The following is a 16,414-nucleotide window of genomic DNA, read 5'->3' on the forward strand; positions in this document are numbered from 1 at the left end:
GGAGAGAGAGAAACAGAATTAATAATCTGAGTCCAGTGACTCTTCGTCAGAAGTGTGTTAGATTAGATTACTTACAGCGTGGAAACAGGCCCTTCAGCCCAACAAATCAACACTGACCCGCCACCCACCCATACATTTACCCCTTCACCTAACACTACGGGCAATTTAACATGGCCAATTCACCTAACCTGCACATCTTTGGACTCTGGGAGGAAACCAGCGAGAACGCACGCAGACACGGGGAGAATGTGCAAACTCCACACACTCAGTCACCTGAGGCGGGAATTGAACCCGTATCTGCTGGCGCTGCGAGGCAGTAGTACTAACCACTGTGGCACCGTGCCGCCCAATTTTCCATTAGTTTCTCTTCTGTCGCAGTCTCTCTCCGTACTCGTATATAAAACTTCTCAGCTCACATGACACATCCCAGTAAATCTCCTTCTGCACCCTCTCCCAGTGGCTATCGCACTCTTCCTATAATGTGGATTCCACATGTTCTTGCTTTGTGGTCGAATGGGCATTTTATACGCATCCAGCATAGCAGATGGAGAGCGTGGTATTAATTGATAATGTTGCAGAAAACATTATCTCCTTCCGGTCAAGGAGTTAAAATGTGAACAGAGCAATATCCATTCAAACATATCAACTCAAAACAACAGCTATTGTCAATGCAGTTTACAAATGCTTTTGAAGCCTTCAGAGTGAGGTGGGCACTGAAAAGGAGGAAGCGATTTATTTCCTGCATTATCTCCAGTCTGATATATTGACCTCCCTCTTCCCCTGGTCTCTCTCTTTTTTTTTCATGTCCGCATTGCCCTTAACAGGCGTAGCTTTATAATATATATTTAGCCACTCGGGTATTTTCGTTGTGATGCAAACATACATAAGTAATCCAGTCCATTCAGAACAGTGTCTTTTCGCATTGTCTCAGCATGTTTACAAAGTGAGAAAACAAATATACACATTACCACGGTTGATTTGGGGGAAAAAGGAAATTAAAGAGTTCCAATGGGCCAAAAAGTTACAAAAGAACAAGAAATATAAGGCAACCCTTGCCCCGGGGACCTCTTGTGATGCAGTGGTACTGTCCCTTCCGCTGAAACAAGAGACCTGGGTTAAAGTCACATCTGATCCAGAGGTATTCAATAGCAACGCTGAACAGGTTGTTTAGAAATAATGTTTTACAAAAAAGATCCATTGTCCCCTTCCATGCCTAGTTGTCATTGTAGAGAGAGAGAGAAACTGGTGTCTCCTCCTGCTCTGAATGCCTTTCGAGAGAGGTGGGCACTGCGAGGTATACAGTGCTTTATTCCCTCTCGAAGTCCATTTTGGTTTGGTCCCATTCCTTACATCCCCCACACTTTTAATGGTTTTTCATGATCATATAAATGGCAAATTGACGATTTATTGGTGATGTCTCACAGTTCAAAAAGTGAGGAGAAAAGCAAAAAAGAAGTAGTTACAGCTATTTTGGTGGCTAGCAACGTTTGTTTTATGATAACACATGTTGTTGAAAGAAAATTAAAAGTCAGACTGAGTTCTGGTAGTGGTTAATCGTTCAAAAAAAACTGAAAATCAGGGTGATTTATTGATGGAAAAGTCATTAAGTTAATATAGTAGTACTTCTGGTTAAGGAAAAGAAAACGAAATCCGACGCAGTATCTGTCTTTTGCAGTTACATTCATATGCGTGTGTCCTTAGTGAGGGTGCACATGGTGTCCATCAATGCTCTCCATTTATTCACTTTCCTATCCCTCTCCCCCCCCTCCCCCCTCCCCCCCACCCACCCCCTCCACCTATCTTTGGTGGTTTATATTTCCCAGAATGGGTTTTGTTGTCAATATCTAATTAGCTGATTTACTGGTGGCAGTTAATTGATAAAGAATAAAGAAAACGTCATGGTGATTTGATGGCAGAGTAAAACAACTTCTTTGGTTGTGTTCAACTCCATCGCACTGGTCAGCCATCCCAATCTGATTCAGTCTCATTTGCCTAACTTTGGCCCCCATCCCTCTAAACATTTTTAATTATGTGTCTGTCAAAAGGTCTTTTAAATATTATAATTGTACCCACCTCTACCACTGCGTCTGGCAGCTCATTTTATATGCATTCATCACCATCTAAGTGGAACAACTGCATCTCAAGATCATTTCAAATCTTTCCCCCTTATATTAAACCTATGCCCTCGAGTTTGAGCCTCCACTATCCTGCTCTTCGGATACGGCCTGACCTGCTGTGCTTTTCCACACTGTTCGACTCTGATCTCCAGCAGTGCAGTCCTCACATTCTAATGGGAGAAAGACCTTGCCAATCCATGTTATCTATGACCTTCATGATTCTACAAACCTTCATAGGATCTCCCCTCAAGCTCCCAACATTCTATTGATAAAAGCTCCAGCCTCAACTACCACTGTGCTCAGTTCCAGTATCCGCACTATAGGAATGATGTGATTGCACTGGAGTGGGTGCAAAGGAGATTCACCAGCATGTTACCTGGGATGGAGTATTTCAGCAATGAAGAGAGTCTGGGTTGTTTTCGTTGGACCAGAGGTGGGAGGCCTGATAGAGGTGTGTAAGATTGAGGTTCATGGGCAGGGGGACAGGATGCAGCTGTTCACTTTAGTCAAAGGGCCAGTAAAAGGGTATTATAAATTTAATATGAAAGGCAAGAGTTTTAGAAGGGATTTAAGGATCTGCTTATCACCCAGAGCCTGTGGATGTCTGAAATGCACTGTTTGGATTGCAGGTAACCTCACGATCTTTACGAAGTACACAGAAATCCACTTGATGTTTCTCAGCATTCAAGGATACGGGCCTAATGCAGAAAGGAGGACAGTAGTATGCTTTTTGGTAGTACAGGGTTGATGGGCTGAAGGCTTACATCGACCGATTCAAGCAAATCCTAACCCTCCCTTCCGTCAATTTTGTGGAGACCAAAGTTACATTCCTACAATTCCCTTCTCACCTGAAGTCGTTGGCTTTTACTGCAACCGTTCCAAGTTGGCCATATCTAAAATGAGGAGTTCGGTGCATCTTTGCTCCTCAATCATTTCTGTCAGGTGGATGAGGGTAGAGCTAAACTGGCATCCTCTTCTTGTGCAAAACGAGAAGACACTGATGTGATTTTGGTGCAAATCTGGTTCAGTGTCTTCGTGTTTATTCTGATGGTGGTCATCATTGTCGAAAATTTTACAAACGGCTTGAAACTGACAGGTAAAACTGCCAATATTGTTTTGGTTTTTAATCTTCGATATTCCCTAACACTTGTTTCTGTTTTGTGCCTTGGCATGTTCCACATTACATTGGAGGGAAGTTAGCTGGGCAGACAATTTGCTAATACAAAGTAGGTTCACTCACAGAACATAGCACAATACAGCAAAAAACAGGGCCTTCGGCCCACGATGTTGTGCCGAACATTTGTTCTAGCTGAAGTACCCATCGATGTACATATCCAATTGCCGCTTAAAGGTCACCAATGATTCTGACTCTACCACTCCCACAGGCAGCGCATTCCATGCCCCCACCACTCTCTGGGTAAAGAACCTACGCCTGACATCCCCCCGATACCTTCCACCCTTCACTTTAAATTTATGTCCCCTTGTAACACTCTGTTGTACCCGGGGAAAACGTATCTGACTGTCTATTCTATCGATTCCCCTGATCATCTTATAAACCTCTATCAAGTCACCCCTCACCCTTCACCGTTCCGATAAGAAAAGGCCTAGCACTCTCAACCTATCCTCGTACGACCTATTCTCCATCCGAGGCAACATCGTGGTAAATCTCCTCTGCACCCTCGCCAAAGCTTCCACATCTTTCCAAAAGTGAGGCGACCAGACTCCACAGTACTCCAAATGTGGCCTTACCAAGGTTCTGTACAGCTGCACCATCACCTCACGACTCTTGAATTCAATCCCTCTGCTAATGAACGCTAATACACCATAGGCCTTCTTACATGCTCTATCCACCTGAGTGGCAACTTTCAAAGAGCGATGAACATAGACCCCAAGATCCCTCTGCTCCTCCACCTTACTAAGAACCCTACCGTTAACCCTGTATTCCGCATTCTTATTTATCCTTCCAAAATTTGTCCTTCACTTGACCAGGTTGAACTCCATCTGCCACTCCTCAGCCCAGCTCTGCGTCATATCTAATTCCCTTTGCAGACGACAACAGCCCTCCTCACTATCCACAACTCCACCAATCTTCATATCGTCTGCAAATGTACTCACCTACCCTTAGACTCCCTCTTCCAAGTCATTAATAAAAATTACAAACAGCAGAGGACTCAGAACTGATCCCTGCGGAACTCCACTTGTAACTATGCTCCAGGCTGAATATTTACCACCACTCTCTGACTTCGACCGGTTAGCCAGTTCTCTATCCAACTGGACAAATTTCCCACTATCCCATGCCTCCTGACTTTCCCCATAAGCCTACCATGGGGAACATTATCAAATGCATTACTAAAATCCATGTACACTACATCCACTGCTCTACCTTCATCCACCTGCTTGGTTACCTCCTCAAAGAATTCAATAAGACTCGTAAGGCAAGACCTACTCCTCACAAATCCGTGCTGGCTGTCCCTAATCAAGTAGCGTCTTTCCAGATACTCATAAATCCTATCCCTCACTACCCATTACTTTGCCTACCACCGAAGTAAGACTAACTGGCCTGTAATTCCCGGGGTTATCCCTATTCCCTTTCGTGAACAGGCGCACAACATTCGCCACTCTCCAGTCCCCTGGTACCACCCCTGTTGACAGTGAAGACAAAAAGATCATTACCAACGGCTCTGCAACTTCCTCTCTTGCTTCCCACAGAATCCTAGGATATATCTCATCAAGCCCGGGGGACCTGTCTATTCTCAAGTTTTTCAAAATGCCCAACACATCTTCCTTCCTAACAAGTATCTCCTCCAGCTTTCCAGTCCGTTTCATACTCTCATCTTCAACAATACAGTCCCTCTCATTTGTAACTACTGAAGAAAAGTACTCATTCAAGACCTGTCCTATCTCTTCTGACTCAATACACAGTGTCCCACTACTGTCCTTGATCGGACCTACCCTCGTTATCGTCATTCTCATGTTTCTCACATACGCATAAAAGGCCTTGGGGTTATCCTTGATACTACCCGCCAAAGATTTTTCATGCCCTCTCTTAGCTCTCCTAATCCCTTTCTTCAGCTCCGTCTTGGCTATCCTGTATCCCTCCAACGCTCTGTCTGAACCTTGTTTCCTCAACCTTATGTAAGCCTCCTTCTTCCTCTTTACAAGACATTCAACCTCCCTCGTCAACCAAGGTTCCCTCACACGACCATCTCTTTCCTGCCTACAGGTGCATACATATCAAGGACACGTCGTATCTGTTCCTTGAAAAAGTTCCACATTTCAACGACATTCTTCCCTGACAGCCTATGCTCCCAATTTATGCTCCTCAGATCCTGTCTTGCAGCATCGTATTTACCCTTCCCCCAATTGTAAAACCTACCCTGTTGCACACACCTATCTCTCCCCATAACCAAGGTGAAAAGTCACAGAATTGTGGCCACCATCACCAAAATGCTCACCCACTAACAAGCCCATCACTTGTCCCGGTTCGTTACCGAGTACCAAATCCAATATGGCTTTCCCTCTGGTCGGACAATCTGCCTACTGATTTAGAAAAGCTTCCTGGACACACTGCACAAACACCGCCCCGTCCAATCTACTTGATCTAAAGAGCTTCCAATCATTATTTGGGAAGTTGAAATCGCCCATGACTACTACCCTGTGGCTTCCGCACCTTTCCAAAATCTGTTTCCCAATCTGTTTCTCCACATCTCTGCTCCTATTGGGGGGCCTATAGTAAACACCCAACAAGGTGACTGCTGCTTTCCTATTTCTGACTTCAGCCCATACTACCTCCAAAGGCAGAATCCCCTCGAACTGACTTTCTGCAGCCATTATACCATTTCTAATTAGCAACGCCATGCCCCCCTCCTTTTTTACCACCCTCCCTAATCTTACTGAAACATCTGTAACCAGGAACTTCCAACAACCATCCCTGTCCCTCTTCTATCCACGTTTCCGTGATGGCCACAACATCGTAGTCCCAAGTACCGATCCACGCCTTAAGTTCACCCACCTTATTTCTGATACTCCTTGCGTTGTATTATACATACTTGAGCCCATCTCTGTGTCCGCAAGTATTCCCTGTCAGTGCTACCTTCTCCACAGCCTCCCTACATTCTTGGAGATCCTGAAAAACATCTAACCTCCTTGCTGGACTACAAGGATCCCATCCCCCTGCCAAATTAGATTAACCCCCGCCCCCCCCCCCCCCCCCCCCCCCCCGAAGAGTGCTAGCAAACCTACCTCCCAGGATATTGGTGCCCTTCTGGTTCAGATGCAAACCGTCCTGCTTGTACAGGTCCCAACTTCCCCAGAGTGCAGTCCTATGTCCAAATACCTGAAGCCCTCTCTCCTACACCATTCTTGCAGCCACGTGTTCAGCTGCACTCTCTCCCTATTCCTTGCCTCACTGTCACGTGGCATCGGCAACAACCCAGAGATGATGACTCTGTCTGACCTAGCTTTTAGCTTCCAGCCTCACTCCATGAGCTCCTGAATGTCCTCCCCACCCCTCTTCCTACCTATGTCGTTGGTGCCAACGTGCACCACGACTTCTGGCGCACACCCTCCCCCTTAAGGATTCTGAAGACACGGTCCGAGACGTCTCAGACCCTGGCACCTGGGAGGCAACAAACCAACCGAGAGTCTCGCCCATGTCCACAGAACGGCCTGTCTGTCCCTCTAACAATAGAGTCTCCTATACCTAGCGCTCTCCTCCTCTCCCCCTTTCTCTTCTGAGCCTCAGAGCCGGACCTCGTGCCAGAGACTCGGTCACTGCAGCTTACCCCTGCGAGGCCGGCTCCCCAACAGTATAGAAAGCAGTATACTTATTGTTGAGGGGAACGATCACAGGGGATCCCTGCACTGCCTGCTTCCTCCCCTTCTCACCTCTAACTGTTACCCAGCTACCTCTGGCGTAACTATGTCCCTGTTGCTTCTATCTATCATCCTCTCAGCCTCTCGAATAATTCTCAGTTCACCCCACTCCAGCTCCAGTTCCCTAACGCGGTCTGTGAAGAGCTGGAGCTGGCTGCACTTCCTGCAGATGACGTCGGCAGGAGCATCGGTGGTCACCCCTACCTCAAACATCCTGCAGGAGGAACGTTCCACCGCCTGCGCTGCCATAACTCTAAACTTAGTCTCCAAAACAAGAACACTAAGTAGCTTACCTGTTCAGCCGACTGAGTCCTTGTCTTTTAGGTTAGAGGAGGAGGGAGGTTGGGAGACACTACACGTGTAGTGTCTCAGGTTCTTCTCCACTCAAATAACAATCACTTACCTTCCCGACCAACTCTGCGCTCCGACTTCACTTCCGCCCAGCTCCCGCCGCTCTCTGCTGCAAAAAGACCGTTGGCGTCGCGGTAAGTTCTTAAATAACAATCACTTACCTTCCCGACCAGCTCTGCACTCCGGCTTCACTTCCGTCCAGCTCCCGCCGCTCTCTGCTGCAAAAAAATGAAAGAAAAAAAAAGAAAAAATAACCAGTTGAGGGTACCATGAAGGACACCCTTCTCCTGCTCATCGCTCGACCGAGGCATAGTGACCCTCAAATGGAAATGCAAGCACGTCCCCTTTCTTTTTCTCCCTCTCCCTCCAGCGAGACAAAAGCCCCATCATCCATTGGCACTACGGCCTGTCCAAATGATTTTTACATGTTGTAACTGTAACTGCATCTACCCTTTCCTCTAGCAGTTCCTACAAGATACTAAACACACTCTGTGTGAAAATGTCGTCCTTCAAGTTCCTTTTAAATCTTGCACCTTTCTACTTACACACTTGCCCCCTAGATTTGAATTCCCCTACCCTAGGGAAAAGACCGTGAATATTCACCTTATCAATATCTGTCACTTCTATATGGTCACCACTCAACCTCCACTGCTCAAGGGAAAGATGTCCCAATCTATCAAGCCTCTTGGTCTTACTCATACCGTCAAGTCCCGGTAGCATCTTTGTAAATCTTTTCTGCACTCTCTCCAATTGAATGATATTTTTCCTATAACCGGGTGAGCAGAACTATATACAGAACTCTAAAAGTGGCAGTATCAACTATAAACATCAAATAAGACGCATTGCATTTTTCCCTATTGGAATTTTCGAGTACCACAGCTGCAATTAGAAATTGTGTAAGTCTTAGGGAGGTAAAAACGAGGACTGCAGATGCTGGAAACCAGAGTCTAGATTAGAGTGGCGCTGGAAATGCACAGCAGTTCAGGCAGCATCCGAGGAGCAGTAAAATCGAAGTTTCGGGCTAAAGCCCTTCATCAGGAATACAGGCAGAGAGCCTGAAGGGTGGAGAGATAAGTGAGAGGAGGATGGGTTTGGGGAGAAAGTAGCTTAGAGTACAATAGGTGAGTGGGGGAGGGGATGAAGGTGATATGTCAGGGAGAAGAAGGGGTGGAGTCTATAGGTGGAAAAGAAGGTAGGCAGGTAGGACAAGTCTTGGGGATAGTGCTGAGCTGGAAGTTTGGAACTGGGGTGAGGTGGGGGAAGGGGGAATGAGGAAACTGTTCAAGTTCACGTTAATGTCCTGGGATTGAAGTGTTCCGAGGTAGAAGATGAGGCGTTCTTCCTCCAGGCGTTGGTGGTGAGGGAGCGGCGGTGAAGCAGGCCCAGGACCTCCATGTCCTCGGCAGAGTGGGAGGGGGAGTTGAAATGTTAGGCCACAGGGCGGTATGGTTGATTGGTGCGGGTGCCTCAGAGATGTTCCCTAAAGCACTCTGCTAGGAGACGTCCAGTCTCCCCAATGTAGAGGAGACTGCATCGGGAGCAACGGATGCAATAAATGATATTGGTGGATGTGTGCTGGTAAACGTTTGATGGATGTGGAAGGCACCTTTAGGGCCTTGGATGAAGGTGAGGGAAGAGGTGTGAGCGCAGATTTTGCAATTCCTGCGGTGGCAGGGGAAGGTGCCAGGATGGGAGGGTGCGTTGTAGGGGGGTGTGGACCTGACCAAGTAGTCACGGAGGGAAAGGTCTTTGCGGAAGGTGGAAAGGGGTGGGGCGGGAAATATATTCCTGGTGGTGGGGTCAATTTGGAGGCGACGGAAATGTCAGCAGATGATTTGGTTTATGCGAAGGTTGGTCGAGTGGAAGGTGAGCACGAGGGGCGTTCTGTCCTTGTTACGGTTGGAGGGGTGGGGTCTGAGGGTGAAGGTCCGGGATGTGGACGAGATGCGTTGGAGGGCATCTTTAACCACGTGGGAAGGGAAATTGCGGTCACTAAAGAAGGAGGCCATCTGGTGTGATCTGTGGTGAAACTGGTCCTCCTGGGAGCAGATACCGTGGAGGCGGAGGAATTGGGAATACGAGATGGCATTTTTTCAGGAGGTAGGGTGGAAAGAGGTGTAATCCAGGCAGCTGTAGGAGTCGGTGGGTTTGTCGGTGTCAAGTTGGTCGTCATTAATGGAGATGGAGAGGTCCAGGAAGGGGAGGGAGGTGTATGAGATGGTCCAGGTAAATTTAAGGTCAGGGTGGAATGTTTTGGTGAAGTTGATGAATTGTTCAACCTCCTCGCGGGAGCACGAGGTGGCGCCAATGCAGTCATCAATGTAACGGAGGAAAAGGTGGGGTGTGGTAACGGTGTAATTACGGAAGATGCAATGTTCTCCATAGCCAACAAAGAGACAGGCATAGCTGGGGTCCATACGGGTGACCATGGCTACCCCTTTGGTCTTGAGGAATTGGGAGGATTGAAAGGAGAAATTGTTCAGGGTGAGGACCAGTTCAGCCAAACGAATGAGAGTGTTGGTGGAAGTGTACTGTTGGGGACGTCGGGAGAGGAAGAAACGGAGGGCTTGGAGGCCCTGGTCATGGCGGATGGAGTTGTAGAGGGATTGGATATCCATGGTGAAGAAGAGGCGTTGGTGGCCGCTGAAACGGAAGTCTTGGAGGAGGTGGAGGGCGTGGATGGTGTCTCGAATGTATGTGGTGAGTTTCTGGACTGGGGGGATAGGACAGTGTCGAGGTAGGTAGAAATGAGTTCAGGGAGCAGGAGCATGCTGAGACAATGGGTCGGCCAGGGTGGTCAGGCTTGTGGATCTTGGGAAGGAGGTAGAACCGGGCAGTGCGGGGTTCCCGGACTATGAGGTTGGAAGCTGTGGATGGCAGATCTCCTGAGTTGATGAGGTTCTGTCTGGTCTGGGAGATGATGGTTTGGTGATGGGGATGGAGTCATGGTCGAGAGGCCGGTAGGAAGACGTGTCCTCGAGTAGGCGTTTAGCTTCAGTGGTATTGAGGTCAGTGCGCCAGACTACCACTGCACCCCCTTTATCTGCTAGCTTGATGGTGAGGTCGGGAATTGGAGCAGAGGGATTGGAAGGCTGCGCGTTATGAGGGTGAGAGGTTGGAGAGGGGGAGGGGATAGACAGTTTGAGGCAGTTAATGTCCCGGCGGCAGTTGGAAATGAAGAGGTCGAGGGCGGTTAATAGGCCAGCACGGGGTGCCCAGTTAGATGCAATGTATTGGAGGCGGGTGAAGGGGTCCTCAGAAAGTGGGCGGGAGTCCTGATTGTGAAAGTAAGCTCAGAGGTGGAGGCGGCAGAAGAAGTGTTTGACGTCATGGCTTGCATTAAATTCATTGATGCGTGGGTGGAGGGGGATGAAGGTGAGTCTTTTACTGAGGACTGATCGTTCGTCCTCAGTGAGGAGGAGGTCAGGAGGGATGGTGAAAACTCGACAGGAGCTGGGATCTGGTGTGGGTGTGGGGCTGGGAGTGGGACGGAGCCTGTAACTGGAGTGGGTGTGGTGGTGGGGGAATGGGGTGGAGTCATGAGCAGGGGTGGTGTTCCTCTCAGGGTTCTGGGGGGCAAGGATGGAGACAGTGGGATCTGTGGAGGGTGTGTCAGCAGAATGCAGGGGAGTGGTGTTGGTGGGGGCGGACGTCATGGCAAACATGGCAAACATGGCAGTGGGGTGGGCGGAAGTCACTGAACATGTGACATCAGCGATGATGTGAGGGGCAGAAGTGATGTCACGTGTGGTGCATGAGGAATTGTGAGGGGCGGAATTGGCTGTGGAAGCGGCCATAATGGGGGTGGAAATGACATCATCAATCAGTGTGGGGATGATGGCTGCTCAAGCCGCATGGCTAATGGAAAGCACCCGGAGGAAACCCACGCAGACACGGCGAGAACGTGCAAACTCCACACAGTCAGTCGCCTGAAGCGGGAATTGAACCCGGGTCTCTGGCGCTGTGAGACAGCAGTGCTAACCACCGTGCCACCGTGCCGCTGTTGTGTGATAGCATGACATAATAATAAATAAATTGGAATTTAAAGAGCTATTAATGACCGGTCAATCCCTATATGTGTCACTAATGTCCTTCTAGGAAGGAAATTTGCCGTTCCTGACATGGTCTGGCTTCTACGTGACTCCTGTTTCCCACAGGAATGCGGCTGACCATTAACTGCGCTCTGGAAATTGGTAAGCTGGCCAACAATTGCGATGAATGATTAATACAAGACAACCATGATTAGACAGCTGTGGGAATGTGGGATTAATATGACGGGCCAAAGGCATGAAACCTGTGACTTTCTATTTCTATATGTAAGCTAAGATATTACACGGAATAGCCGATAAAGTGCAGAGCTCGAAAATGCAGAGCGGGTCAAGCAGCATCAGAGGAGCAGGGGAGTCGAAGTTTCAGGCCAGCATCTTCATCAGCTCTGCGTTTTGGGAAATTGGCTGAGTAATAAATAGAAGGAGGGATGTCAGGTTGGAGGAAGGTAGGTGCGATGGCGAAACGTAGATGCACGTTGGAGGTTATCATGATGAGCCAGTGGACGCCGGGTGGACATGTCACTGAGGGAGTGGGAGGGAGAGTTGAAATGGCAGGGAACCGGAAGGCGGGGGTGATTGGAGCGTAGGGACCACAGATATTTCCTGAAAATGTCCCCGAGTTGTTGTTCGGTCTCTGATGTAGAGGAAACCACATTGGGAGCAGTGGATGTAATAAATCAGGTTAGAATAAATGAAGTTGAATCTCTGTCCGATTTAAAATGATTCTTTGGTGCCTTGGACAAAGGTAAGAGGAGACATGTGAGAGCAGATTTCCTACCTCCTGTAGACACAGGGAAAGATGCCAATATGGAAGAGAGATTGATTGGGAGTGTCAACCTCATGAGGGAGTCCAAGAGTGAATGGTCCCTGTGGAAAGCAGATGGGGTGGGGAGAGAAATATTATATTGGTGATGGGGTCTGACTATAGGTGGAGGAATTGGCGGACGATGATGCACTGGATTAGCAGTGTGGGAGGTGAGGGCCGGGGGATTCTATCGTTGTTGTGGTGGAGGAGTGGGGTTTCAGGGCCAGAGGTGTGGAAAATGGTGGAGATGCAGTTGAGGACGTTGTGGATCATGGCGTAAGGAAAACTATGGTCACCAGAGTAGGAGGCCATCTGGGATGTTGTGGAATGGAATTACTCACCCTGGGAGCAGATACGGCTGAAGCAGAGGAATTGGGAGTAAGGAATCGCGTTTTGACAGGGGAGTTGGGTGGGAGGAGGTGTAGTTAAGATAAGAGGTAAAAACAATGACTGCAGATGCTGGAAACCAGATTCTGGATCAGTGGTGCTGGAAGAGCACAGCAATTCAGGCAGCATCCGACGAGCAGCAAAATCGACGTTTCGGGCAAAAGCCCTTGTAGTTAAGATAGCTGTGTGAGTCAGTCGATTTGAAACAGATGCTAGTGCTGAATGGTTTGTTGGAGATGGAGACGAAAACGTCCTGGAAGGCGGGGCGGGGGTGATGGGGAGGTCTCAGAGATGGTCCAGGTGAATTTGATGTCATGGTTGAAGGTTCGGAGATGCAGGTGTTGGACTGGGGTCTACAAAGTTAAAAATCACACAACACCAGGTTATAGTCCAACAGGTTTAATTGGAAGCACACTAGCTTTCGGAGCGACGCTCCTTGGACAATCACCTGATGAAGGAGCGTCGCTCCGAAAGCTAGTGTGCTTCCAATTAAATCTGTTGGACTATAACCTGGTGTTGTGTGATTTTTAACATGGTTGAAGGTGTGTGTGAAGGAGATGAACTGAAACAACCTTGTTGTTGCAATGTTCCCACCAGTTGTTCTTATTGCCAGACACTACCAGTCTGCTTCTCAAAAAGTAAATCAATACCAAAATTAATAGTTAGTTTTATACAGCCATAGAAACACATGGAAACCAACTCTTCGCTCAAACTCATCCATGCCAACTAAGTTTCCTAAACTGATCTTGTCCAATTTGCTTGCTTGTGGCCAATACCCCTCCAAATCTTTCCGTTTCACATACCTTACCAAATGTCGTTGTCATTGTACCCATTTCCACTGACAGCTCGACCAATGCATGCACCAGTTTGCTTGGGAAGAAGTGACCCCTAAGGTCCGTTTTAAATCTTTGCCCTTTCATCTTCAACCTATGCCATCTGCTTTCGGGTTGTCCGACCCTGGAACAGTGATTATTCACGTTATCTAGACCCCTCTTGATTTTATAAACGTTGATGGTCACCCCTCTGCCTCACTGCTTGAGCCAGTTCAGCCTCTCCCTATAGCTCAAACACCTTTTTGTTTTTCTGAATCCAAGGCTGGGTGTGAGGCAAATGCCAAATATTTCCCCTCCTTATGTCTCTGTATGACTTTGTGTAATGGTCTTTCTTTCTTTCTTTGTCTCTGTGAACTTGAGTTGGAAAGGGTTAAAGGGTGATGGGCCAAATTGTAGCAAATGAGAGTAGATCAGCATGGGAGATCTCGCCAGCATGGACAAGTTGGGCACAAGAGTCTGTTTACATTCTGTATGTCTCTACCATTTTACGGCACTCGTGGCAGCAAAACGGAATTTGAAATTTGGCAAGTAAGAAAAAGATAAAGTTTTGCCCTCTCCCCTGTACTTTGTCAGTAAATGCTCACATTCTTCATTGTGTGTCACCATAGTGCCTTCTTTTCTCTGATGATAGCAGTTGCTTGTTAAGTCCAAATTGTATGTTCGATTCCAGATCGATTTGCCGAGCGCGTGCTGAGGGTGGAGCCAGCTGAAGTATTCGAGGGGCTCCAGTTCACGTTGACGTGCACTGTCCTGGCGGAATGGCTCTCCGTCCAGCTTGACAGAGACAGCGCCGCACTGCAGACTGCGCCTGATCATGGAAGCGTGTACACCATTAACTCAGCGGCTGCAAACGTTTCTGGGAATTACGCCTGTGAAGCAATCGATACGGTTTATGGACTGATGAAGAGGAGCAACAGCATTAACATTCCTGTTAAACATAACTATCTATCATTATTGCAGAATCTGAAGAACATATTAAAACCCTTCAACCCATCAAGTCAGATACAGCCACCTCACTATTCTCTAATCCCCATTTCCCCAGCACGTGGCCCCATAACCTTGGCATTGCAAAGTCATATCTAAACACTCTTCAAATGTGATGAAGGTTTCTGCGTCTTCCAACCTAACAGGCAGTAAGGTACAGAGCCTCTGAATGAAAATGCTTTCTCTCACATTTCCTCTAAACACTCCTGCCCCTTACTTTCAATCTATACTCCCTCCCTCGGTCATTGATCTCTCCACGAAGGGCATTACGTTTCTTCCTGTTTATCCTATCTACACGCCTCATCATGTTATAAATCTCAATCATGACCCCCACCCTCGTCTCAATCCCCTCTGCTCTAAGGAAACAAAAACACTTTCTCCAGTCTCTCGCCATCATTGAAACTCTCCATCTCCAAGGGCAACATCCTGGTAAATTTGCCTCTACACCTTCTCCCAGTGCTATCCTGTCCCTCCTAGAATGTGGATTCCGGAACCGAATGCAATACTCTCGCTGACGTTGTATTTATTCATTCCAAATTCGATCGCAATCTTCACCAAATCTAACCTCGAGCTGACATGGCGTTAACAGCCTTGATTATCCTTGAAGGATTGTTGGAATCTCCTGGACTAACCCCGTCTCGGGATTTTCTTGCTCTCGTTCTGATCACTGAGCTTCCCCAAGCACAGACACTCTACAGGCTGAAACAGAAACATGTCCTTCTGCTTTCCAAAGTGTTCGCCATTCCGATGCTGACTGTGCATCCTGAGGGACAGCTGTTTGATGGCCAATGGGTTAACCTGGTGTGCTGGATTGAAGAGTATCCCTCGCAAGCTTCCTTGTGGTACAGCTTTTACAGAAATGGGGTCCCTCTCCAGTCTCCATGCTACCACAGGGATTACCTTTCTGTGTCAGCTCGTCTGACAGACTCGGGTACTTACCATTGTGAAGTTACAGACGGGAAAGTGTGGAAATGCAGTAATCAGCTCTATTCGTCCATCAGGCATGAGTATAATTTATTTTCGTCCGTTTCTAAACTGCTGAAGACTCAGAATAGAGACAATTTATCATCACTCTCCACATCTGAAAGACATATATTGGAGAGTTAGAGGCAAAGAGCACAGGGTGTTGGGTGGGCCATTTAGGACTGAGATGGGGAAAAATGACTTCATGCAGAGACTGAGGAGCCTGTGGGATTCACTGCTAGAAAATTATTGGAACATGTGAATGGCAATAGGCCATTCAATCCTTGCAGCTTGATATGCCCATGCACTAGGATTGTGGCTGATCTTCCAACTCAGTCCCCTGGCCACTTGCACTCTTCCCTTCGGCCCTAAGTATTATATTCACCTCATTCTTGAACAACATTTAAGGTTCTGGTTCCGACCATACTCTGTGGCAGAGAATTCCACAGGATCCCCACTCCCTAGGTGAAGGCATTCCTCCCATCTCAGTCCTACTCCATCTCCTTTAGACTGTGACCCCTGGATGTCTCTCGACTATCAATAACAGTTTTTTTCTGTGCTTACCATGTCGAATTAATAATTTTGCTGATGACATGAAATTTGGTGGAGTTGTGGATAGTGAGCAAGGTTGTCAAAGAATATCAACCCGAACATTGGGCACAGAAATCGTAGATGGATTTTAATCCAGACTAATATGAGCTGTTCCATTTTTTGGTAGGTGAAATGCAAGAGAAAAATATGCAGTAGATGGCAGGACTCTTGAGAGCATTGATATGCAGAGGGATCTTGCAGTGCAAGCTCATAGTTCACTGAATGTGGCACCCCAAGTGAATAACGTGGTAAAGAAGTCATATGGCATGCTTGTCGTCATCATTCGGGGCAGTGATTGTAAATGTTGGCAAGGATATACTATAACAAAGTTGTGGAGTCTTCTGAGATGGTGCAAAACAGGTTTACCTGGATGTTGCCTGGGTTGGAGTACGTGAACTATGAGGACAGGTTGTACAAACTTGAGTTGTTTTCAGTGGAGCATTGGACGCTGTAGGGAGA

General features: G+C 47.6%; 1 pseudogene; it reads left to right on the forward strand.

Annotated features, from left to right (window-relative positions):
* The window catches only part of LOC148135486 (platelet endothelial cell adhesion molecule-like), a 104,485-nt pseudogene that overhangs the window by 66,668 nt on the left and 21,403 nt on the right, over nt 1-16,414 (forward strand).

This window comes from Chiloscyllium plagiosum, unplaced genomic scaffold (assembly GCF_037043375.1).
Source record: "Chiloscyllium plagiosum isolate Xiang-an unplaced genomic scaffold, Cpla_swu_hap1 HiC_scaffold_49, whole genome shotgun sequence".
NCBI lineage: Eukaryota > Metazoa > Chordata > Chondrichthyes > Orectolobiformes > Hemiscylliidae > Chiloscyllium > Chiloscyllium plagiosum.